General features: G+C 37.3%; 1 pseudogene across 1 annotated transcript; it reads left to right on the forward strand.

The window, feature by feature from the left end:
• The first annotated feature begins 17233 nt into the window (after positions 1 to 17233).
• LOC309644394 (E3 ubiquitin-protein ligase RNF113A pseudogene) lies at positions 17234 to 25070 on the forward strand (annotated as a pseudogene). Its single transcript has one exon. The product of its transcript is annotated as an E3 ubiquitin-protein ligase RNF113A pseudogene (transcript).
• The last annotated feature ends 1401 nt before the right edge of the window (positions 25071 to 26471 follow it).

Raw genomic sequence — 26471 nt, forward strand, 5'->3', positions numbered from 1 at the left:
ATAGATTTCTGAAAATTATTTGACAAAAAAAAATATTAACTCTACACTGAAGAAAATGGATAACACTTCTCGCCATTAAGAGGCAAAATGTCATCACATGCCTCCTGATGTGATGCTCTAAGAAGGACACAACATCACTTATGTAGCTGTTTTGCCAAATAAGCTGGAATATCCAATCCAATCAAGAAACATCAGACAACTCAAATTGTGAAACAGCCTACATGATAACTGCCGTGATTCTTCAAAAATGTGAAAGACATAAAAGACAAAGAAAAGCTGAGAAACTGTTCCAGATTAAAGAAGACCAAAAAATATGAATACTAAATACACTATATGATTTGGAGTGGGAGGAATGATATAAAAGACATCAGTGGAAAAATAATTGGAATGTGGACTGCAGATTAACTAAAAACTTGTATCTACGTTAAATTTTCTGAATGTATAACTTTATCCTATCTATGTAAATGAATATCCTTGTTCTTAGAAAATACTGAGAAGTAATTTTCTGAGGTAATAAAATGAGGAAGGCTATATAGATGCATGCAACCTGTATACCAATGGTTCAGAAAAAAGTGACAAAAAGAGAGAGACAAAATTGTAAGTGAATCTGGAAAAATCTAAGTGGGATGAGGGTTCTTTGTATATTCTTTCAACTCTGTTGTAAGAGTGAAATCATTCTGAAATGAAAAGGTAAAAACAAAAAAAAAGAAAAACAGGGCTGGAAAACTTCTCTTTCTCTTTCAGAGAAAGAGAAGTAAAAACATATCCTGGAATATATATTGATAAAGTAGATAGCTTCAAGTATATATTGTTAAAACAAAACAAAACAGAAACCTAGAGGAAAACTCAGCCCAGGGCATGTAAGGAGGAAGCTTCTGCAGCTGCAGGAAACCTGAAGCCAAGACACAGAGGGATAAGCTGGCTTCCTGGGTACTTCCCAAACTGATTAATTAGGGAGCAGCCTGTGGACCAGTTGGGTTGTCAGCCCTTTCTCACAGCAAATTTGTCCTGGGCATTTAAGCTCAGATGAAGCAGTACATTTGAGCACTGGGGCCAGACTGGTAGAGGCAATGCCCCAGGTAGCTATTTGCTTTCAAAACATAGATCAGGCACTCTTCTAAGGACTTTACATATATTAAGAGTTACACTTAACAAAATTTTTATTAAGTGGGTTCTGTACTTGTCAGTACAATTAAAATGAGGAAATTGAAGCACCGAGAATTCAAGTAGCTTACAAAATGGAAGTGGTTAGGGGAGTGGAGAAGGGTATTTTGATGTGTGATAACAACAGTAAAAAGCTACTGGGGAAGTGCATGAATCTACTCAGACCTAATTTACAATAGTTACTAAATAAGTGCTTATTGAGCTAATAAATGTTATAGGAAGAAGTTGCAAGATATTTTAGTTATGATCTTGAATAGAGGCACAATAAAGGAAATTACAGCTTGTAGAAAGGAGTATGTTAAAGAATAATTTGGGCTCGGCTAGATTCCCATAGCATCCCTAGGGCTGTGTCATGCCCTTGAAGCTTGCCTAAGAAGAACTCAGATATTTTATGGTATCATCCAGCCTGTGTTCTGGAACATCCTGCCCCCAAACCACTGGTATCTTCCAAACCTGTAGCACCAAAATATTTCACTGAAATTCAGAAACCATGTGAGCCTCAGGGCATCTCTCTTTTGCTCTGATTAGACACAGACTCAGCTTAGTTTCCATTTCCAGCTTGCAAGACAAAACCTCAAAAATCACCTTGTTGTTTAAAAGCTTTTTTCTTTAGAGGTAAAAAAGTAGGAAAAAATTGTCTTAAGAAAGAAAATCAGGAAAGTAAAATAAACTATGACGAAGAATATGACAACACTCATCTTATTACAGTTTAAAAGTTTTCCTACAGAGAAGCAGGAGAAAGAATTTTGATTTACCAAATTGACCACATAGTAAGGCCAGCTCAGATTACTTTTGCATACATTAAAACTCAGTTCAAACTGCTTCTTTATCAGTAAGTTTTCCATCTCTCTTAAATCAACATTGACCTCTTTGCATTGCCGTGTTGCCACTTTGCTCATTTTTTATGCTAAGGTAGTTTTTTCTTACTTTTTAGTGTGTGTGTGTGTATGTGTGTTTTATGAACTCCTGAAAACTAGAAAGTCTATCATCTTCGTCTGAGAATTTGCGGCTGTTCCTCTCATACCGCAAGCATGAAGTTATCCAGCCTCTAACACCATCCGCGGCACCTATAGGTATTCTATCAATGTATGATATAATGTACCCTGAGAAGAACTTTGAAATCTTGGTGCATCTCACACCAAAAAGTCATTAGAGTTGCTTCTGCACAGGAAGAGAAAGTCACATTTTCCTGTTTCATAGCTTTAAATTACGCATCATTGCCTACTTCCACAAATAAATGGAGCTGGTACCATTGAGAGATAAAAGGAGGAGGAAGAGGGGGAGGAGGAAGAGAGCAGCAATTGGAGAGTGTAAATGGACCTCCAGGAAGCTGTAGTGATGCTCAGGACATGTGTAAACATAAGCTACTTCCTGGATCTCTTCCTGGAGTGTGTCCTAAGACTCAAAGATTTGACTTCACTATAAGCCAAACATATGACTGTAGAAGTCGAAGATGTATCTAGCAGAGGAAAAAAAAAAAACAAGAAAAACATTTTGTAGGAGGTATATAAGCGCTAGAATGATGGTGAGGTAGAAGGAGAATAGCGATTTTTAGTCACAGAGATCTGGATCGCTTCAATGATCCCTTCTTCAAATTCTTGCTTTAAAACAGACTTTAAAATATTCATCTTTCATGAGTCTTGAGAGGGTGAAATGGATAAGATCTAAAAAAGGAACAATCACACTAGTTCCCACTTAGTAGGTGTTCCAAAAATGCTACTTTTTTTCTTTATCTTCCTGCTAAGTCAGAGGTTCAACATTTGTCCAGGAGGTTGAGACACTGTTTCTTCAAAGGCCAGACTCTGTTTCTTAACTTTTCACAGTATTTTTATTAACGCACACCTGCCAGGAGCACCTTCTGCCATCAATGCTAAAAATACTAAAATTAATGAACAGTCTGGTGGGAATGTAAATTGGTGCAGCCACTGTAGAAAACAGTATGGAGGTGCCTCAGAAAACTAAAAATAGAATTATCATATGATCCAGCAATCCCACTCCTGGGCATCTATCCAGACAAAACAATAATTAAAAAGATACATGCACCCCTATGTTCATAGCAGAACTATTCACAATAGCCAAGACATGGAAACAACCTAAATGTCCCTTGACAGATGAATGGATAAAGAAGATGTGGTATATATATATATACAATGTAATACTACTCAGCCATAAAAAAATAATGCCATTTGTAGCAACATAGATGCAACTAGAGATTATCATACTAAGTGAAGTAAGTCAGAAAGAGAAAGACAAATACCATATGATATCACTTATATGTGGAATCTAAAATATGACACAAATGAACCTATCTATGAAACAGAAACAGAATCAGAGACATAGAGAACAGACTGGTGATTTCCAAGAGGGAGGGATTGGGGGAGGGATGGAGTAAGAGGTTGGGGTTAGCAGATGTAAGCTTTTATGTATAAAATGGATAAACAACAAGGTCCTACTCTATAGTACAGAGAACTATATTCAATATCCTATGATAAACCATAATAGAAAAGAATATTTAAAAAAGTATATATATACATGTATATATATGTATAACTGAATCGTTTTGCTGTACAGCAGAAATTAACACATTGTAAATCAACTATACTTCACTAAAAATATTGATAAAAAAATTAATGAATAGTCAGCTGACATACAACTTGTTTTTGTACACAGAATTCTTCCTCTTAGCAATATTCACTTATCCATTGCATCCATTGCCACAAGAACCTTTCTGAGGGAGGGAAGGACTTGTAACTGCTCCCTCCATATAGGCAAGCCGATTCTTAGCTTTTAGATCATTGATAAAAATCACTTTGGCTTTTCCCAGGAGGTCTCTCTATTTTAACCTCCTCTCAAGAAAGGTCTCTTGGGTTCATTTCTAGCCTCTTCAGAATGTAAACGATGCAAGCCATGAATTTTTCTTTAACATGTTTCCTAATGTGCCATGTTGCCTGCTCAGCCCAGGATGTAATAACTCATTAAGGATTGCAGCTGGCAGTGCCACTGGGGGAAAATATAGCTACAGTCTCCTAATCCATACAACGTGAGCCCACACTGGCACCTTTATCCCCCTCCAAGCCCTTAACAACCCATCCCCCACCTTCCTAATCAAATGTGCTATTCTTTGGCCACTGCAAGTATTTATATTTTATTAATCTAACTGTGAGTTTGCTGCATGGATTGCTAATGCTGTAATTCTTTTTTTTTGTGTGTGTATACCCAAGAGCTTTGAGCAGTGGAGATTTTTTTTTGCATTTCCAAAAGCAAATAAAATCACAATGAGCCAGATTTTCCTCCTATCTACTAACCCACTGGAAAACTCTTACGTGGGGAGCCCTGGATTTATAGCAGCATATTTATCCAACACACTCTAAAGAATGATACTTTCCATCAGAGATACATGAATATTTTGTGTTCCATGGCACATCAGTATATTTCAGAAACTTGTATTTAATGAGACTTGGGAGTTTGCCATCCTCAGGATCATATTTTTTACACTGCTATATACACCCACATATAAGAATAGATACACACACACAGAGTGCAACCGTTGTATTTAAAAAGACATCCATCTCAGTAAGTGTCCCATTTCATCATCAGCTATGTGCTACGTGCCCAGGTTTCCCTTTGCTTTATGAAACTTACAGACATCAGAAATCTTATTTGGCATCGTGACTTTTTTCCATCCATGACACTGCCTGCAGCTTAGAGAAGTGGTTAGTGATGAGAGGAACAAGCCAGGCCAGCACTGCGGAGGCTGAGAATCTGTCATAACTTGTTTTCGTTCCTGTGGCAGCTGTTTCTATAAGAGGAGGTTGTTGGGTTGATCTTAAAACCAGGAAAACACAGCTCAAGCTCTGCTCAGGTACCCTAGTTGTTCAAGGAATGTTGAAGGATCGACTGATCCCTTTTTCTCAATTTTCTCATCTGTAGAATGGTGGTGATATTCACTGCACTACTGCTTTTGTCATGTATTTTTGTGAGGACCAAATAACAGGATATATCTGAAAATTTTTACAGACTGCAAAGTGCTTGACTAATATAAGTATCATTATGTTAATGTATTATCTAAACATTATATATATAATCACAAAAATATGTTTACTGTATCAAATTATATTAGTTACTATCATTGTTTATAGACTTTTTTCCTTACCACCATCGATCACTTTATAATTTTAGTAGACGAATGATAATATAGCTTTTATAATTTTTGTGCAGATAAAATTAAAACTTGCAAGAACCAATAACAGCCTATCACCAATGCTTGGGTCTAATAGATAGACTTAATTCCTTTGCCCTTCTGCTCATAGCATGTTGAACCCAGTAAAGAATTAAATCCCAATCTCTCCCCTTTATAGCCTTGATGGGGCTGCTGACTTGTCTGGGTTAAAGGGAGATAGACACCAAGATATATCATCAGAGAGACACTAAATTCTAGTCATTCCAAACTCTTTTTATTTTCTGTGAACTGCCAGGCCAGCAGTTAGATATTCTTTTGCCCAGTCTTTGGGAAAATGGTTTCATGAAGTAAACTCAAAGGGATTTCCACCTCTGAACAATGCACCACAAGCATCAATTTCTTTCCTACCAGTGAAGGAGTAAATGCCATCATCCAAGCCTAAGATGTCACAAGATTCCTTTTTCCATTATTCACTGCCAAAAAGATGGAAAGGAAAATATGGAACTTCTATCTCCAAAGTAGAAATAAAAATTGATTTGGGGTCTTGTGATGCTTCAGAGTAAGTTAATGACTACCCTTCACCATTCATTATAGCTTGAGTTTCATTAACCACTTCTAGGTAAGCTGAAAAGTTAATTTCTACAGAAAGAGAATCAGAGCATATCTGCTTAATAAGTTCAAGCCATAGATTCTAATGAAAGAAATTGCTCTTCTCAGATCCACAAAGGTAAAATAAATGCTTTACTCAGCCAAGCCAATGGTGTATGTAACCCAGAATTTTGTTTCTAATAATTTTAGGGAGATTTTCTGAGAACCTTAGGTTGGTACAACTACCCACTGAGACAAGAAGGCCATTCGATTCCGAAGTTGTCAGAGTGAATAATTTAGATCTTGGATGAGAGAGTTGCCAAAGAAAGGAATTGAAAGGAAATCTGAAGAATTTGTTGAGAGAGGGAAATAAGTTTAGATCAAAACCCTTTGGGTAGAGTTTCAAGATGGTGGAAGAGTGAGACGTGGAGATCACCTTCCTCCCCACAAATACATCAGAAATACATCTACATGTGGAACAACTCCTACAGAACACCTACTGAACGCTGGCAGAAGACCTCAGACCTCCCAAAAGGCAAGAAACTCCCCACGTACCTGGGTAGGGCAAAAGAAAAAAGAAAAAACGAGACAAAGAATAGGGCTGTGACCTGCACCAGTGGGAGGAAGCTGTGAAGGAGGAAAGGTTTCCACACACTAGGAGCCCCTTCGCGGGCAGACACTGTGGGTGGCGGAGGGGGGAGCTTCGGGGTCGCGGAGGAGAGCGCAGCCACAGGGGTGCGGAGGGCAAAGCGGAGAGACTCCCGCACGGAGGCTCGGCACCGAGCAGCACTCACCAGCCCGAGAGGCTTGTCTGCTCAGCCTCTGGGGCGGGCGGGGCTGGGAGCTGAGGCTCGGGCTTCGGTTGGATCCCAGGGGGAGGACTGGGGCTGGCGGCGTGAACACAGCCTGAAGGGGTTAGTGCACCACAGCTAGCCGGGAGGGAGTCCGGGGAAAAAGCCTGCAGCTGCCGAAGAGGCAAGAGACTTCTTCTTGCCTCTTTGTTTCGTGGTGCGCGAGGAGAGGGGATTCAGAGCGCCGCCTAAACGAACTCCAGAGACGGGCGCGAGCCGCGGTTATCAGCGCAGACCCCAGAGAAGGGCATGGGACGCTAAGGCTGCTGCTGCCGCCACCAAGAAGCTTGTGTGCGAGCACAGGTCACTCTCCACACCGCCCCTCCCGGGAGCCGGTGCAGCCCCGCCACTGCCAGGCTCCCGTGATCTGGGGACAACTTCCCCGGGAGAACGCACGGCGTGCCTCAGGCTGCTGCAACGTCACGCCGGCCTCCGCCGCCGCAGGCTCGCCCCGCATCCGTACCCCTCCCTCCCCGCGGCCTGAGTGAGCCAGAGCCCCCGAAGCAGCTGCTCCTTTAACCCCGTCCTGTGTGAGCGAAGAACAGATGCCCTCAGGCGACCTACACGCAGAGGCGGGTCCAAATCCAAAGCTGAACCCCGGGAGCTGTGAGCACAAAGAAGAGAAAGGGAAACCTCTCCCAGCAGCCTCAGGAGCAGCGGATTAAAGCTCCACAATCAACTTGATGTACCCTGCACCTGTGGAATACCTGAACAGACAAAGAATCATCCCAAATGGAGGAGGTGGACTTTGGCAGCAATGATATGTATATTTTTTCCCCTTTTCCCCTTTTTGTGAGTGCGTATGTGTACGCTTCTGTGTGTGATTTTGCCTGCATAGCTTTGCTTTTACCATTTGTCCTAGGGTTCTGTCTGTCTGTTTTGTTTTGTTTTGTTTTTAGTGTAGTTTTCAGTACTTGTCATCATTGGTGGATTTGTTTTTTGGTTTGATTGTTCTCTTCTATTTTTTTAATTACTTGAAAAAGTTTTTTAATAATTATTTTTTGTTTTATATTTTAATAACTTTTTAATTTAATTTCATTTAATTTTATCTTTTTCTTTCATTCTTTTTTTCTCCCTTTTATTCTGAGCCGTGTGGATGACAGGCTCTTGGTGCTCCAGCCAGGCGTCAGGGCTGTGTCTCTAAGGTGGGAGAGCCAAGTTCAGGACTTGGTGCACCAGAGACCTCCCAGCTCCATGTAATATCAAACGGCAAAAATCTCCCAGAAATCTCCATCTCAATGCCAAGACCCAACTCCACTCAATGATCAGCAAACTACAGTGCTGGACATCCTATGCCAAACTAGCAAGACAGGAACACAACCCCACCTATTAGCAGAGAGCCTGCCTAAAATCATAATAAGGTCACAGACATCCCCAAACACACCAACAGACCTGGACATGCCCACCAGAAAGACAAGATCCAGACTCATCCACCAGAACACAGGCACTAGTCCCCTCCACCAGGAAGCCTACACAGCCCACTGAACCAACCTTAGCCACTGGGGGCAGACACAAAAAACAACGGGAACTACGAACCTGCAGCCTGCGAAAAGGAGACCTCAAACACAGTAAGTTAAGCAAAATGAGAAGACAAAGAAACACACAGCAGAGGAAGGAGCAAGGTAAAAACCCACCAGACCAAACAAATGAAGAGGACATACGCAGTCTACCTGAAAAAGAATTCAGAATAATGATAGTAAAGGTGATCCAAAATCTTGGAAACAGAATGGAGAAAATACAAGAAACGTTTAACAAGGACCTAGAAGAACTACAGAGCAAACAAACAATCATGAACAACACAATAAATGAAATTAAAAATTCTCTAGAAGGGATCAATAGCAGAATAACTGAGTCAAAAAGATGGATAAGTGACCTGGAAGATAAAATAGTGGAAATAACTACTGCAGAGCTGAATAAAGAAAAAAGAATGAAAAGAACTGAGGACAGTCTCAGAGACCTCTGAGACAACATTAAACACACCAACCATCGAATTATAGGGGTCCCAGAAGAAGAAGAGTAAAAGAAAAGGACTGAGAAAATATTTGAAGAGACTATAGTTGAAAACTATAGAAGGAAAGAAACTATAGAAGGAAAGAAATCATAAAGATCAGATCAAAAATAAATCAAAAAGAAATGAAGGAAATGATAGCACAGATCAATAAAACTAAAAGCTGGTTGTTTGAGAAGATAAACAAAATTGATAAACCATTAGCCAGACACATCAAGAAAAAACAGGAGAAGACTCAAATCAACAGAATTAGAAATGAAAAAGGAGAAGTAATGACTGACACTGCAGAAATACAAAGGATCATGAGAGATTACTACACACAACTAAATGCCAATACAATGGACAACCTGGAAGAAACGGAAAAATTCTCAGAAATGCACAACCTTCTGAGACTGAACCAGGAAGAAATAGAAAATAGGAACAGACCAATCACAAACACTGAAATTGAGACTGTGATTAAAAATCTTCCAACAAACAAAAGCCCAGGACCAGATGGCTTCACAGGCAAATTCTATCAAGCATTTAGAGAAGAGCTAACAGCTATCCTTCTCAAACTCTTCCATAATATATCAGAGGGAGGAACACTCCCAAACTCATTCTACTAGGCCACCATCACCCTGATACCAAAATCAGACAAAGACGTCACAAAAAAAGAAAACTACAGACCAATATCACTGATGAACATAGATGCAAAAACCCTCAACAAAACACTAACAAACAGAATCCAACAGCACATTAAAAGGATCATACAGCATGATCAAGTGGGGTTTATCCCAGAAATGCAAAGATTGTTCAATACATGCAAATCAATCAATGTGATACACCATATTAACAAATTGAAGGAGAAAAACCATATGACCATCTCAATAGATGCAGAAAAAGCTTTTGACAAAATTCAACACCATTTATGAAAAAAACCCTCCAGAAAGTAGGCATAGAGGGAACTTACCTCAACATAATAAAGGCCATTTATGACAAACCCACAGCCAACATTGTCCTCAATGGTGAAACACTGAAACCATTTCCTCTAAGATCAGGAACAAGACAAGGTTGTCCACTCTCACCATTATTATTCAACATAGTTTTGGAAGTTTAAGCCACTTCCAAAGTGGCTAAATGAGAGCAGGAAAAGAAATAAAAGGAATCCAAATTGGAAAAGAAGAAGTAAAGCTGTCACTGTTTGCAGATGATATGATACTATACATAGAGAATCCTAAAGATGCTATCAGAAAACTACTAGAGCTAATCAATGAATTTGGTAAAGTAGCAGGATACAAAATTAATGCACAGAAATCTCTTGCATTCCTATACACTAATGATGAAAAATCTGAAAGTGTAATTAAGAAAACACTCCCATTTACCACTGCAACAAAAATAATAAAATACCTAGGAATAAACCTACCTAAGGAGACAAAAGACCTGTATTCAGAAAATTATAAGACACTGATGAAAGAAACTAAAGATGATACAAACAGATGGAAAGATATACCATGTTCTTGGATTGGAAGAATCAACATTGTGAAAATGACTATACTACCCAAAGCCATCTACAGATTCAATGCAATCCCTATCAAACTACCACTGGCATTTTCCACAGAACTAGAACAAAACATTTCACAATTTGTATGGAAACACAAAAGACCCCGAATAGCCAAAGCAATCTTGAGAAAGAAAAACGGAGCTGGAGGAATCAGGCTCCCTGACTTCAGACTATACTACAAAACTACAGTAATCAAGACAGTATGGTACTGGCACAAAAAACAGAAATATAGATCAATGGAACAGGATAGAAAGCCCGGAGATAAACCCACACACCTATGGTCACCTTATCTTTGATAAAGGAGGTAAGAATATACAATGGAGAAAAGACAGCGTCTTCAATAAGGTGGTGCTGGGAAAACTGGACAACTACATGTAAAAGAATAAAATTAGAACACTCCCTAACACCATACACAAAAATAAACTCAAAATGGATTAAAGACCTAAATGTAAGGTCAGGCACTATCAAACTCTTAGAGGAAAATATAGGCAGAACACTCTAAGACATAAACCACAGCAAGATCCTTTTTGACCCACCTCCTAGAGAAATGGAAATAAAAACACAAATAAACAAATGGGACCTAATGAAACTTAAAAGCTTTTGCACAGCAAAGGAAACCATAAAGAAGACGAAAAGACAACCCTCAGAATGGGAGAAAATATTTGCAAATGAAGCAACTGACAAAGGATTAATCTCCAAAATTTACAGGCAGCTCGTGCAGCTCAATATCAAAAAAACAAACAACCCAATCCAAAAATGGGCAGAAGACCTAAATAGACATTTCTCCAAAGAAGATATACAGATTGCCAACAAACACATGAAAGAATGCTCAACATCATTAATCATTAGAGAAATGCAAATCAAAAGTACAATGTGATATCATCTCACACCGGTCAGAATGGCCATCATCAAAAAATCTACAAACAATAAATGCTGGAGAGGGTGTGGAGAAAAGGGAACCCCCCTACACTGTTGGTGGGAATGTAAATTGATATAGCCACAATGGAGAACAGTATGGTGGTTCCTTATAAAACTAAAACTAGAACTACCAGAAGACCCAGCAATCCCACTACTGGGCATATACCCTGAGAAAACCATAATTCAAAAAGAGTCATGTACCACAATGTTCATTGCAGCTCTATTTACAATAGCCAGGACATGGAAGCAACCTAAGTGTCCACTGACAGAAGAATGGATAAAGAAGATGTGGCACATATATACAATGGAATATTACTCAGCCATAAAAAGAAACGAAATTGAGTTATTTGTAGTGAGGTGGATGGACCTAGAGACTGTCATACAGAGTGAAGTCAGTCAGAAAGAGAAAAATAAATACCGTATGCTAACACATATACATGGAATCTTAAAAAAAAAAAAAAAAAGGTTATGAAGAACCTCGGGGCAGGACAGGAATAAAGACACAGATGTAGAGAATGGATTTGAGGACACGGGGTTGGGGGAAGGGTAAGCTGGGACGAAGTGAGAGAGTTGCATGGACTAATATATACTACCAAATGTAAAATAGATAGCTAGTGGGAAGCAGTCGCATAGCACAGGGAAATCAACTTGGTGCTTTGTGACCAGCTAGAAGGGTGGGATAGGGAGGGTGGGAGGGAGGGAGACGCAAGAGGGAAGAGATATGGGGATATATGTATATGTATAACTGATTCACTTTGTTATAAGGCAGAAACTAACACACCATTGTAAAGCAATTATACTCCAATAAAAATATTAAAAAAACAAAACAAAACAAAAAAAACCCTTAAGTGTTAAGACATGGAAGAAAATATGGAAAGAGAGCAAACAAGGAAAGAATCAAAGTAATGATTTTATTATGTAGAATTCTGTTGAATTAGCCTGTAGGTTAATTTAGGATAGAATTTTACCTATTCACCCCAACCTGCCATCTGGCTGCATCTACTGTTTTAGTGAAGAGAGTAAAGCTGGTTTCCAAACAGTCATAGTTTCTTCTTATCTTGCCCAGCCTGGATCTTCACAATGAGTGAATCTTCAATCTTACCATGTTCTTATGGATGACGGATACTTTTTATTTATCTCGTTATTCCTGGGAATAATGGAGTCTCCACATAATAATAATATGGGAACAAACAGTATAGTTAATATTTATGGACTAAGTTACCTTTTACAAAATACTCTTCCCAACTGTTATCTTATTTAATCTTGAGGCCTGTGAGAGGTACTTCAATCTCTGTCTTAAAGGGGAGGAAGTAGAGACTCAGAAATAAAAAAGAATAAAAAATAAGAACTTAGTCATATAGCTAAGAATAGAGAGAAATTAAATTCATGTCCACTGATCATAACTCTTGGTCTTTTGAGTACTAAACAAGTGTTAGGGTACAGATGGAGGGGCAGGGAGATAGCTAAATAACATAGCATTTTATACCTGTAGTGACCCTCATCTTTGCAAACCCATATCCTACCTATCCTTAGTGCCCTCTGCTGTATTATGCCACCTGTGATAACCTCAGATAGCTGTGATATCTGTTTCCTCTAAATTCCCATGCACTTCCCTAGAGCCTTAGTGGACCTTTTATAGCATCATTATCACAAACTACTTTCAAACAGTAATAGTTCACATTTATCTATCACTTACTATGAACCAGACACAGTCCTAAGTGCTACATACTGTGGTAGGCTAAATAATGGCTCCTAAATATAGCCACATTCTAATACCCAGACCTGTGAATGTTACCTTATGTGGTGAAGGGACCTGACAGATATGATTAAGTTAAGGATCTTGAGATTGGGAGATTATCCTGGTTTATTGAGCGAGCACTACATGTAGTTACAAGTGTCCTTATAAGAGGGAGGAATGGGGAGATTTAACACAGAGGGACAGAAGGCAATGTGAAGGCTGAAGCAACGTGCTAAGCTTTGAAGGTGGAGAAAGTGGCCTTGAGCCAAGGAATGCAAGGAATGTAGTTCTACAAGCTGGAGGTACTAGGAAGCACCGCCCTCCCAATACCTTGATTTCAGCCCAGTGGTATTGACTTCTAACTTCTAATCTCCATAACCGTGAGAGAGTAAATGTGCACTGTTTTAGTCTCTCAGGTGGTGGAAATTTGTTACAGCAACCATAAAGCATTCTTATGTACATGTTAATTTTATCCTCATCACAACTCTGTGAGGTAAGTATTATCATTATTTCCATTTTACAGATGAGAAAACTGAGGCATTGGGAAACTAATAAAATTGTTCAAGGTTATACAACCAGCTAGTACAGGAGATGGAATGTAAACCACAGATAATCTGGCTCCAGAATCAATGCTTGTAACTACTATGCACAATACGAAATGTTTGATAAATTGTGAGTTCTGTCTATGAAAGTGTTAATCATCTGTTTTATCTCCTACTCTTGCAGTACTTAAGATAGCACTTCAGGTACTATGCTCTGAATGGTTGTGTCTGCCCAAATATCATATGCTGCAATCCTAACCCCTCAAAATGATGGTATTAGGAGCTGGGGCCGTGGGAGGTGCATAAATCACGAGGGTAGAGCCCTCTTGAGCTCTTTACAAAAGAGGCTCCATCATCAGAATATTGGATGTAATAGCGAAAACCTGGAAACAATTTGAACATCTGTCAACGGAGGACTGGTTAAATAAAATATTGTACCTTTACACACTAAAAAAAAAAAAAAGAGGCTCCAGACAGCTCCCTTGCCTCCTCTGGCATGTGAAGATACAAGAAGTCTAGGACCCAGAAGAGAGCTCTCATCTGACAGTGCTGACACCCTGATCTCAGACTTCTATCCTCCAGAACCATGACCAATACATTTCTGCTGTTTATAAGGCACCTAATCTGCAGTTTCGGTTATGGCAGCCTGAACAAACCAAGACATCCTACACATTAAATAAATCCTTTATGAACATTGTTTTAAGTTTTTTACCACCATAAAATGCTATGTATTCTAGCTCATTATACAATATTTGAAAAATACAGAAAGAAAAAACACCCACGATTCCCAATACCCATGACCCAGAAATAAGCATGTTTAGTACTCAGGTATATAACCATGTGTAATTTTTTATGCTTACAGTTTTGTTATTTTTGCATAGTTGCAGCCTTAATACAATGTAAAATAGTATATCTTCCTATATGTACTTAACAATTTGACATCCTTCTCTATATTTAATAATAAAATCTTTAATCATTACACTATATATTTCTCCTTAGAATATCAGGATTTTTTTCTTTTTTATTATTTTTGATTATAAAATTATATAGGTAAAAATAAGTATAGAATTGCAACGAGAAATCGCTCACCTCTTAACCTTCCTGCTTCTTAGCTTAAGTTCCCAGATAGCGATGGATGGATAGAGACAGAAGATAGATAGACAGATAGATAGATAGATAGATAGATAGATAGATAGATAGATAGATAGACAGACAGACAGACAGACAGATAATATATAGAGATTGATAGATGGGAGAGATAGATGAGAAAGAGAGAGAAAGATTGAGAGACAGAGACAAAGAGACAGAGAAAAAGCACAAATCTTGGATCTTGCTCTATGTATTGACTTACAATTTGCTTTTTAACCCAACAGCCCATCATGGATATTCTTACATGTTTGTAGGTAAAACTGAGCTTATTCTATTCAATGACTGTACAATAATCCTCAATGTGATTGTATCATAATTGATGTACTGATGGACATTTAAGTTCTCTACAGCATTTTGGTGTTCCAAGACTGCAATAAACATCCTTGTCAACTCTGAGTTTTTCTGTATGAGAGTTAACTTAAAAGTAGAATTTGCTGGTCAGCAGTTTTATATATTTTTTATTTGATTGATACTGACAAGTTGCTCTCTGAAAATGTTGTACCAATTTATACTGCAATCTGTTGTATAATATATGAGAGTACCATATTCCCTGTAGCCTTAAGAACAATATAAACTATGCTGTTTGTTGGTCCTTGAAAATATGATAGCTTAAAAAATAGTACTCTATGATTTTATTTTCTTTCATTGAACAATACACAGTTTGGGCACCTTTTCATACATGTATTCTTCTTTTTATTTTTTTTATTTTTGGTAAATTGTTGTTCAAATCTTTTGACCATTCTCCTATTGTTTTATAGTCACCATTTTAAATCATAATATAACATCCCAAATAGTGTATATACTATTGAATTCTATCATTTTTTAGTATTGACAAAAATTATGGGATAAGCATCTATGTGCAAAAAACTTTTGTACTATTATAGATTATATACTTAGAATACACATTTAATCTAATTTTTGAGTTAAAAAAGGTATACATTTTTAAAGTTCTTGATGTTTTCCAATTAATCTTCCAGCAAAGAAGCAACACATAATACTGTCCATTTCATGGAAGACCAGAAAAAATAGTATTATTTTTTCAAAACTTTTGCTAATTAAGCAAGGGAAAATGTATCTCATTTTTAGAAAAATCATATTTAACTAATTATACTGTGGTTGAATATTTTTCTATTTGTTTGTTTACCTCTTTTTTCCTCTTGTAAATTATACTTTAGGATTCTTTACTCATTTTCCATTGAATTCTTTTACTGTTACAAAGATTCCCACTGTTTAGTTGTCCTGTATCTTTTTTGTTTTAAAGACCTAAGTGTAAGGTCAGACACTGTAAAACTCTTAGAGGAAAACATAGGCCGAACACTCTATGACATAAATCACAGAAAGATCCTTTTTGACCCACCTCCTAGAGAAATGGAAATAAAAACAAAAATAAACAAAAGGGGCCTAATTAAACTTGAAAGCTTTTGCACAGCAAAGGAAACCATAAACAAGACGAAAAAATAACCCTCAGAATGGGAGAAAATATTTGCAAATGAAGCAACTGACAAAGGATTAATCTCCAAAATTTACAAACAGCTCATGCAGCTCAATATCAAAGAAACAAACAACCCAATCCAAAAATGGGCAGAAGACCTAAATAGACATTTCTCCAAAGAAGATATACAGATAGCCAACAAACATGTGAAAGAATGCTCAACATAGCTAATCATTAGAGAAATGCAAATCAAAACTACAATGAGGTGTCACCTCACACCAGTCAGAATGGCCATCATCAAAAAATCTACAAACAATAAATGCTGGAGAGGGTGTGGAGAAAAGGGAACCCTCTTGCACTGTTGGTGGGAATGTAAATTGATATAGCCACAATGGAGAACAGTATGGTGGTTCCTTATAAAACTAAAACTAGAACTACCAGAAGACCCAGCAATCCCACTACTGGGCATATACCCTGAGAAAACCATAATTCAAAAAGAGTCATGTACCACAATGTTCATTGCAGCACTATTTACAATAGCCAGGGCATGGAAGCAACCTAAGTGTCCATCGACAGAAGAATGGATAAAGAAGATGTGGCACATACATACAATGGAATATTAGTCAGCCATAAAAAGAAACGAAATTGAGTTATTTGTAGTGAGGTGGATGGAACTAGAGTCTGTCATACAGAGTGAAGTAAGTCAGAAAGAGAAAAACAAATACCATATGCTAACACATATATATGGAAACTAAAAAAAAAAAAAAAATGGTTATGAAGAACCTCAGGGCAGGACAAGAATAAAGACACAGATGTAGAGAATGGATTTGAGGACACGGGGTGGGGGGAAGGGTACGCTGGGATGAAGTGAGAGAGTGGCATGGACTAATATATACTACCAAATGTAAAATAGATAGCTAGTGGGAAGCAGCCACATAGCACAGGGAGATCAGCTCAGTGGTTTGTGACCACCTAGAGGGGTGGGAGAGGGAGGGTGGGAGGGAGACGCAAGAGGGAGGAGATATGGGGATATATGTACATGTATAGCTGATTCACTATGTTATAAAGCAGAAACTGACACACTCTTGTAAAGCAATTAGACTCCAATAAAGATGTTAAAAAAAAAAAAAAAGAGCAGTTATTCCTGATTCCTGATATAATTTGGTTTAAGAGGCTTCACACAATGCTCACCAGACTCTTTTTTTCTGGCTTTTCCTTACATTACAACATTCATAGGTAATCTACATTTTACTATTAATGGAGTTGGTTCCTTTAAGAGGGATTTAGTAAATAGCCAAGGTGTTCAAAATTAGTTATTTGGAACACAAAAAATATCAAAAGCTTGTTTGCAAATGTCTAGCTCTTCAGAATTACCAGCTCTGAAGAGGCTACATCAGATAATCAGCTAAAGAAAATTCCCAGTTTTCCATTCTTTATTCCAATTTCTTTTAAGGATTGTTTAAGATCAAAATGACTATATCAGAGCTTTGCCCTCTGACATCTATTGTTCTTAATAGATTTATGGTCTTTATAACATTAACTCTTTGTTTCTCCTATTGTCTGGGAACATTTAACCAACAATTATTTGCTCTGTACTTTTTTTCTTAACATCTAAAAGTCTTTAATGTTTACCTAGTAAACTTTATTGTCTTTTTTTATTTTCTTCTCCCAGCTTTTAAACCAAAAATTTCTCTGCATATAAACTTCCATGTGCTTGCTTTTTTTTCTCAGTTGTTTATTATTTGTTTGTTTGTTTCTTTTTATGTTTAACCCTTAAAACCATATAAATTTGTTTTGGCATATGTTGTCATGTCAGTCTACATTTATTTATTTTCCCAAAGACCAGTCACTCTATGATTAGCATTTATTGAATATTTTTATTTACTTATTGATCAAATTTGTTTACTTTATGCTGAATTATTAAACTACAGTCTGTTTCAGAGTTAGCCATACCTCTGGTTCTATTGATTTTTTTTATATCAGTATCCTATTATTTTAATTATCAGAGCTATTAACATATTTTAATATTTATTAGAACTGTCCTCCCTCCTTAGGTTTCTTTTTCCAAATTTTATTTTCTATTTTTAACTATTCAATAAACTCTTTATGAAGGGATGAAAAGAGGAATGGATAAAGCACGGCGGTAAAAAAAATCAAGCCATTTAATGGCACTTTCACCTACAAGGTAGCAGTAGTGGAGGAGAGGGCCAACCTTCCCTGAAACCATCGAACAGTAACCCATAGGCAACAGAGCATCTGTGTCAATCACTTTATGACTGCAGCTCTTGCACATGAAGCCTGAGACTGACATATATAATTAAAGACTTGCTCATAAACCGTATAATCTGGAGTCAAGAAATACAGTGATACAATTACAAAGGGAAAAACCATATCTCAAGGCCCACTTTGCTTAGTTCCACAAGACACTGACTTGTCCAGTAACTTGTATGCCTTTGTTAATATTGAAACCGAGAAGGACCCTGTGGGGTTCCTGGGCATAAAAGCCTTTTTGTCCCCCACTTCTTGTAGGCAAGACTCCAGCCTCCCTTGACCTTCCTTGAGTTCCAAAGGGCTAATCCAGGGAGGAGCAGTCAAGAAACTACCTGAGACAAGATTAAAGGGACCAGAGAAGCTCATCAAGATTATGAGACCGACCATTAGATGAGATTAAAGGATTGCAAACCCTGCTCACACCTGATTCTTATCAGCAACCCCACACTTGAACTATTGCTATAAAACCGCTCATGGAATCCTCCCAGGTTGGGACGCATAGTTTTTGAGGGCAGGAGCCTGCTGTATCCCTCTTTGCCTGGCAAAGCAATAAAGCTATTCTTTTCTACTTCACCCAGAACTCTGCCTCTAAGATTTGATTTGGCATCCGTGCAGAGAGGCTGAGCTTTTGGCCTCAATATGAATCTGCTGAAGTAATGGAAAATGTCGGATAAAATTGCTAAACAAACAAATTCCAGCTAATGGCAACTTTTTCACACGATAAATATGTTTATCATCTAATCATTGAAGAAACTACAAAACACATTGTCATAAAAAACAATTACAGGAACTTGTTCCTGGGATCTATTCGACTTGCAGAGTGTATGGAGGAAATAGACATTTCTTTGCAAATTTACAGCACTTAAATAAGGTTTTCTTATTGAATTTGGAGTAATGTTTTTCAAATTAAAAAAATGTGAAATTCTCAAGAACTATAACAATTTAGGTATTTGAACTAAAGTTATAACTGTCACCAGGGCATAATATGTAAATAAAAAGAGCAGATGTAAGCCACTATTAAAAGAGCATACACAAATTGCAAAGATGACATTTTCTTGAAGCAAAACTACTTTGTGACCTGGCCCTGTGATCCCAATTCCATTCATTTGCAGCAGAGTAATGGGAAACCCTGGATATTTCTCCCTCATACAGAAACTGAGTTTACATTATGTGTTTCATTAGCCCCACAGCGTACCCACTAAAATTAACAGTGAATCATGTAATTTTCAAAGGTTTTTAATTATTGAAAAAAACACACAAACTCATAAATCTATACACACAAGAATCTAGTGAGTAAAACACAGAAAATACTTAGACTTGAGTGGCCTGGGTTTGAGTTACAGTTTCCCGGTTTTTTAATCTGTAAAATCTTGGACAAGGAATTTAAATTTACAGAATCAAGTTTCTCCATCTGTAAAAAGTGATAATAATAGCAATGATCATTCAGCATGACACCACTGGAGTTTCTGAGCATTAAATGATCCCCAAAAGGGTGTTTGGTAAAGTGTAAGCACTATATTAAAATAAGCTCTTATTAGAAACATCATAACAATAATTACTATAACTATTAAAAATTATTTCCTTAAATTGGATTCATTTATATTGAGAGGTATATTTTTCAATTCTATTTATTTTCCTTTCACGTGTATATAATTTATTTTCCCAACTTTTTTTGAGTGATCTAAAACTTACAATAAATTTGAAAGAATAGGACAATGAATACTCATGTACCCTTCACCAATATTGTGAGATTCACGAATTGTTAACATTTTCCCACATATTCTTCATCTATCCCTCTCTACCTGCATGGGGGTTTGTATTCATTTATAAATTTGTGGAAGTAAGTTGTAGATATTATTCCATTTCTCCCCTAAATATATCTCCAAGGAACAAAGGTATTTTCTTACGTAACCAAAATACTATAATCACAACCAGATGTCTAATATTGATACAATGATATTCAATAGGCAATTTATATTCAAATGTTTCTATCTAGAGTCTAATATTATAAATGATTATAAATGACCCTTTGGTATTTCTTTAGTTTCTTTTAATCTAGAATACCCCTCTCTTTTTTTTTCTTTCACATCATTGACATTTTTTAACGAGACAAGCCATGTGTGTTGTGTCCACATGTAGACTTGTCTGATGTTCCATTGTTTAGATTTGAAGCATTTTCAGCAAGGATGTTTCCCAAAGTATTTCATCAGAAGGAACACAATGGCATTTTGCCCATTATTAGTAATATGTAGTTTTATCCCTCAGTTAATTTAGTATCTACCAGATCTCTTCATTGTAAAAGAAGCTTTTTCTCATCATAATTAATAATTTGGGGGGGGGGCATTTATTTGAGGTTGTGTGAATATTCTTTTCGCCAACATACATTCAGTAGTGTAAGTTTATTTGATTTTGGTTTTTATTTGTAGTATGCGCATACAAACACGTAAATTCAATACTTGGATTTCTGATAAGTCAAAATTATTTTGATATTTTAAATTATCCCATGAAAATTTATTATGAATTAATGAAAGGTCCAAAATGCTTAAATAATTTGAAAGTTTTTTTTTTTTTTTTTGATATTTATTTATTTATTTGGTGGTGCCGGGTCTTAGTTGTGGCAACGTGGGATCTTTGTTGCGGCATGAGGGATCCTTAGTTGAGGTATGTAGGATCTAGTTCTCTGACCAGGGATTGAACCCGGGACCCCTGCATTGGGAGCATGGAGTCTTAACCACTGCACCACCAGGGAAGTCCCTGAAGGTGCTTTTAAATGTTTTATGAACATATACTCATTTTTAAATGACAAAAAATAATGACTTGAGGACCTCCATTATGACCTGGGGCACACAGGGGCATGGAGGCCAGGTTAGAAACAGATATAGTTCATTTTTGTATCACTGGAAATGAGGAGAAATTCAAAAATATGTCTTTGTTTTCACTTACTGAATATTAAAGAAAACGTTACCTAGTGAATGACCTTAACTTCCAAAAATATCAAATATTTTAAATAATCCTTGGAGGCTTTGCAATCATTTTAGATAACTCAGATTGACCACCAAACAAGAAGTATTGAAAAGTATGCAAATGAATCTACATGTACCCATAAAAGGTAGCAGTCTACTGCAACTGTTTCTGAAAATTCTCTCAGCTGAATGTCTATGGACTTATTATGTTTAAAACCTTTGCTCCAAAGCATTCATGTAGGCTGACTTTTCAATTTCAAGGGATTTCAGAACAGTTCCCTGCAATTTATCATGTGAAAAGAATTAACAAGAAAGAAAATGGAAGCACATTCACACTTGCCAAGACATTTCCCTTCAGAAGGAGAAAAAGCTCCTGAATGAATAATATAAGAAAGATGGTTTTGGTGCTTCAAAAACAGAAAAATTACTTAAAGTTCCCATTAGTAAAGCCAGCCTTCCCTTTCCTATAGAATATGACTAAGCACCCGGTACACAGTAGAAACCTGCTATGTTCCAGCCCGTTATCACACAGGTTCAGGTTGCTAAGGGCTCACTGCAGCGTCCCACCTCCTACAGAAACCATCTTGATAAGGTAAGTGTTACAACACGTCTCAGTATTGAAGGCAAATCCAAATTAAGTTGATCCTCTATTTTCCCAAGGGGGAAAAATTGAAAATAAGGTTTTAGGCCAATGTGAATATACAGACTTTTACAGGTGTATAACACATAATGAACTAACTTAGTTACACATATTCTAAACCTTCTATGTTGTTGTCCAGAGCTAATGTTTGGTTCCCTTATCTCAACTCAGTCGCTTGGTCCCCTAATCTAGTTTCACGCTTTAATCTTCCAATGGCTCCCAATTTGACCAGAAACTTTCCCCAATGTCCAGATTCAGATATCTAATATCTGAATTCAATGGACTACAAAGAGACTGGCTTTTGCGGCTTCGGAGACAGCTGCAACTTCCTCCAGGACCGTTCAGATTACAAGCATGGGTGGCAGATCGAACGTGAGTTTGATGAGGGTCGCTATGGTGTCTATGAGGACGAAAACTATGAAGTGGGAAGCGATGAGGAGGAAATACCATTCAAGTGTTTCATCTGTCGCCAGACCTTCCAAAACCCAGTTGTCACCAAGGGCAGGCATTATGTCTGCGAGAGCTGTGCGCTGCAGCATTTCTACACCACCCGGCGCTGCCATGTCTGTGACCAGCAGACCAATGGCGTCTTCAATCCAGCGAAAGAATTGATTGCTAAACTGGAGAAGCATAGACCTGCAGAAGAGGGTGGTGCTTCCGATTTCCCAGAAGACCCCCATGAGGGTCCAATTCCCATTACTTAATTTTCCCATTATTCTCAAATCTCAAGATAAATGTTTTGTTGTTTTGGAAATCTTAAAAAAAAAAAGTCCAGATATCTAATTTTTATTCAACATCTCCAGTTGGGTATCTAACAGATAGCTCAGAGGTGCCACTAAAAAGTCTCTGCCCCTCCCAGGTGTTCTCGTTTGCTAAAGCTGGCAACTCTAGCCCTCTTCTCCCTTGCAGCCTTCCACAGCTCAGGTGATGACAGGTAAGGAAGTAAGCAGAGACCAAAGGGTTTTTGAAAGACAAAGAAGGGTCATAAATGGAGCCCCTCAGAAGATAGTTTTTTCTGGGAATGTTAAATTCTAACCTCCAACAGCAGAGAACTTTTACAGTCATTAGAGTGTATTTGAAAAGATTTATATCAAGACTTAACTGTACCAGAAATTCAGAAGTGAATCAAAGAGATCCAGGACAGTAGAAACACACCAGAGGTAGAATACCTCCATATGCTAATTACTGAACCCTAAACAATCAGAGTCAGAGGAATCTCAGCAATTAGTATGTAATACCCATAGTAGTAGTCCTCTGGAATGCACCAGAATAGGACAATACAATAGATAATGTGGACCAGAATCAAAGATAATCCAAACAATGCGGCAAAAGTACAAGAAACATCGCTCTATTCACCGTTAATTAATCTAGAAAAGTGGAATAAAAATTTTAAACTGGAACTACATTTCTGTTGATTCTCACATATGTACTAATTTGTCACATGCATTTCTGCTTAAATTAGCACTGAAACATGTATGTTATTGTTCTGTGATATGAGTCTAGCTCCTCTCACTTAATACTTTTTTTTTTTTTTTTTTAATGAACAAAGATCTCCCATTTTACAGAATTTGCTTTTAGGTTATCCAAATAACATCACATGGTTCCTTCTATAAGAAACATACAATCATGATTACAAAACCATTAAAGATATTCTATACAAAGCAGAACATGGACCAATCTCATATACAAACATAAAGGGTGCTTTTAGTTATTTCTAGTTGTTCCATAAGTTTCCAAATGGAAGAGTCCCTCCTTGTATTGATAAGAAGAGATATATGCCCAAGGTTATAGCATCTGAACCGTGAACAAGCACAGTCAGGATTAAATAGATACTCAGATAAGCAGCTCCCTTGAGTCTGTTCAACAGTTCATGTCATCACCAGTGTTAAACATTGGGCTTTGGAACCAAAAAATTTGATTTATCCAAACTATAGTTCTTGAGAACTACTGAACTTTTATTAAAAAAAAAATTATAGAGAGGAAAAAGGATTAAAAATCAAACAAGTCAATCTTAGGCTTTGTTTCTGTTTCATATTTATGCACCCATCTGTCATAGCCTAATGTTAAAAAGCACTCCTTTTAATCATGAAAAAGATATCCATCACAAGTTAGCCTGAAATAAATCACTCCCCATAGGAAAATCAACATAAACATGGATGGCTGTGCAGCAAAAGTCAGAAAAAAAGAGAGAGAAATGGAAGCATTTTGTCTTACCTGCGAACTTCCCCAGTTTAATGAAATCTCCAATCAGAGCCTTCTCCAAAGTCAATGTCTACAAACATCTGAAGAACAAAACAATTAAATTTGATATTCTCAAATAGATCTTCCAAATGATGTAACTGGCGTAATATTGCAATGTCATATAATTCTCAAGCAGCATTTGAATTTGGTACGGAAGTCAAAGCATGTACTAAACTCACTGAAATTTCTTTCCTTCAGCCTAACAATTTTTGTCAGTTTCTGAAACAGACCCACAGATAACATAAACATTTTGACAGAAAATTGGTGGTGGTGACTATGGCATAAAACTATCTGAGGACAAATGTACTGTGACTTGGAACATAAGATACAATTTTCTTTGCATAGAGGCAAAATGAAGTGATGACAGAGTTCACAAAACCTATTCTCCTCTTGAAATTGCATTCTGATTATTCCTTTCATTGGGCATTTTTCAAAAATAAAAACTCGACACTCCAAGCGATTCCATTGACATTGGTTTGCAAGTAATCACCATTCTAGAATTTGCTTCATACTCTTTCTACCTGTAAGAGTATTAAAAAGGCATTCCTGGGCTTCCCTGGTGGCGCAGTGGTTGAGAATCCGCCTGCCAATGCAGGGGACACGGCTTCGAGTCCTGGTCTGGGAAGATCCCACATGCCGCAGAGCAACTGGGCCCGTGAGCCACAATTACTGAGCCTGCGCATCTGGAGCCTGTGCTCCGCAACAAGAGAGGCCGCAATAGTGAGAGGCCCGCGCACCGCGATGAAGAGTGGCCCCCACTTGCCACAACTAGAGAAAGCCCTCGCAGAGAAACGAAGACCCAACACAGCCATAAATAAAATAAATAAATAAATAAATTTTAAAAAAAGGCATTCCTGCTTTACTGTGTTTTATTAAGAAGTTTGATCTAGGGGGAAAATTTGGGTAGCCCAAACTCTGTCATGCCCATCCTCTCTGCTTCTACATGTGCTGTTCTCCCTTTTCTGTCAAATACATATTTCCAATTGGTAATACCAAGCACAGTGTCAGGGGTGAGAAGAAAATTTGGGGTTAGAGTTTATTCTTTCTAACTACTTGGTTCCTGAGTACTGCCTCTCATGTACGTATTTAACCTTTTTTCCCTTAGAATTTCTCCTTAGACCTTCCATTTTTTTTTTAATTTAATTTTTTAAATTTATTTTATATTGGGGTATAGTTGATTTACAGTGTTGTGTTAGTTTCAGGTGTACAGCAAAGTGATTCAGTTAAACATATACATATATCCATTCTTTTTCAGATTCTTTTCCCATATAGGTTGTTACAGAATACTGAGTATAGTTCCCTGTGCTGTATGGTAGGTCCTTGTTGATTATCTGTTTTATATATAGCAGTCTGTATATGTTTATCCCAAATTCATAATTTATCCCTCCTCCACACCTTTCCCCTTTGGTAACCATAAGTTTCTTTTCAAATCGGTGAGTCTGTTTCTGTTTCGTAAATAAGTTTATTTGTATCATCTTTTTAGATTCCACATATAAATGATATCATATGATATTTGTCTTTCTATCTTCCTCTGTCTGACTTACTTTACTTAGTATGATAATCTCTGGGTCCATCTATGTTGCTACAAATGGCATTATTTTGTTCTTTATTATGGCTGAGTAATATTCCATTGTATATATGTACCACTTTTTCTTTATCCATTCCTCTGTTGATGGACATTTAGGTTGCTTCCATGTCTTGGCTGTTATAAATAGTGCTGCAGTGAACCCTAGGGTGCATGTATATTTTCGAATTATGGTTTTCTCCAGATATATCCCCAGGAATGGGATTGCTCGATCATATGGTAGCTCTGTTTTTAGTTCTTCAAGGAACCTCTATACTGTCTCCCTAGTGGTTGTACCACCCGTCTATGTTTTAATGAAACTGAAGTACAGTAGTCCCCTGCATCTGCAGGGAATATGTTCTAAGACCTCCAGTTGATGCCTGAAACCATGGATAGTATCACACCCTGTATTTGTTGTTTTTTCCTATACATACATATCTATGATGAAGTCTAATTTATAAATTAGGTACACTAAGAGATTAACAACAATAACTAATAATAAAATGGAACAATTATAATATACTGCAATAAAAGTTACTGTAATAAAAGTTAGGCAAATTTGGTCTATTTCTCTCTCTCAAAATACCCTATTGTACAAATGTAATACCTTTTCCATCTTAACAAAGCACTTAACATGCACCATAGCCATAACTTTTGCAGTTTGAGATGCAACAACAAAACT

This window comes from Balaenoptera physalus (genome assembly GCF_965194825.1).
Source record: "Balaenoptera physalus genome assembly, chromosome: 15".
NCBI lineage: Eukaryota > Metazoa > Chordata > Mammalia > Artiodactyla > Balaenopteridae > Balaenoptera > Balaenoptera physalus.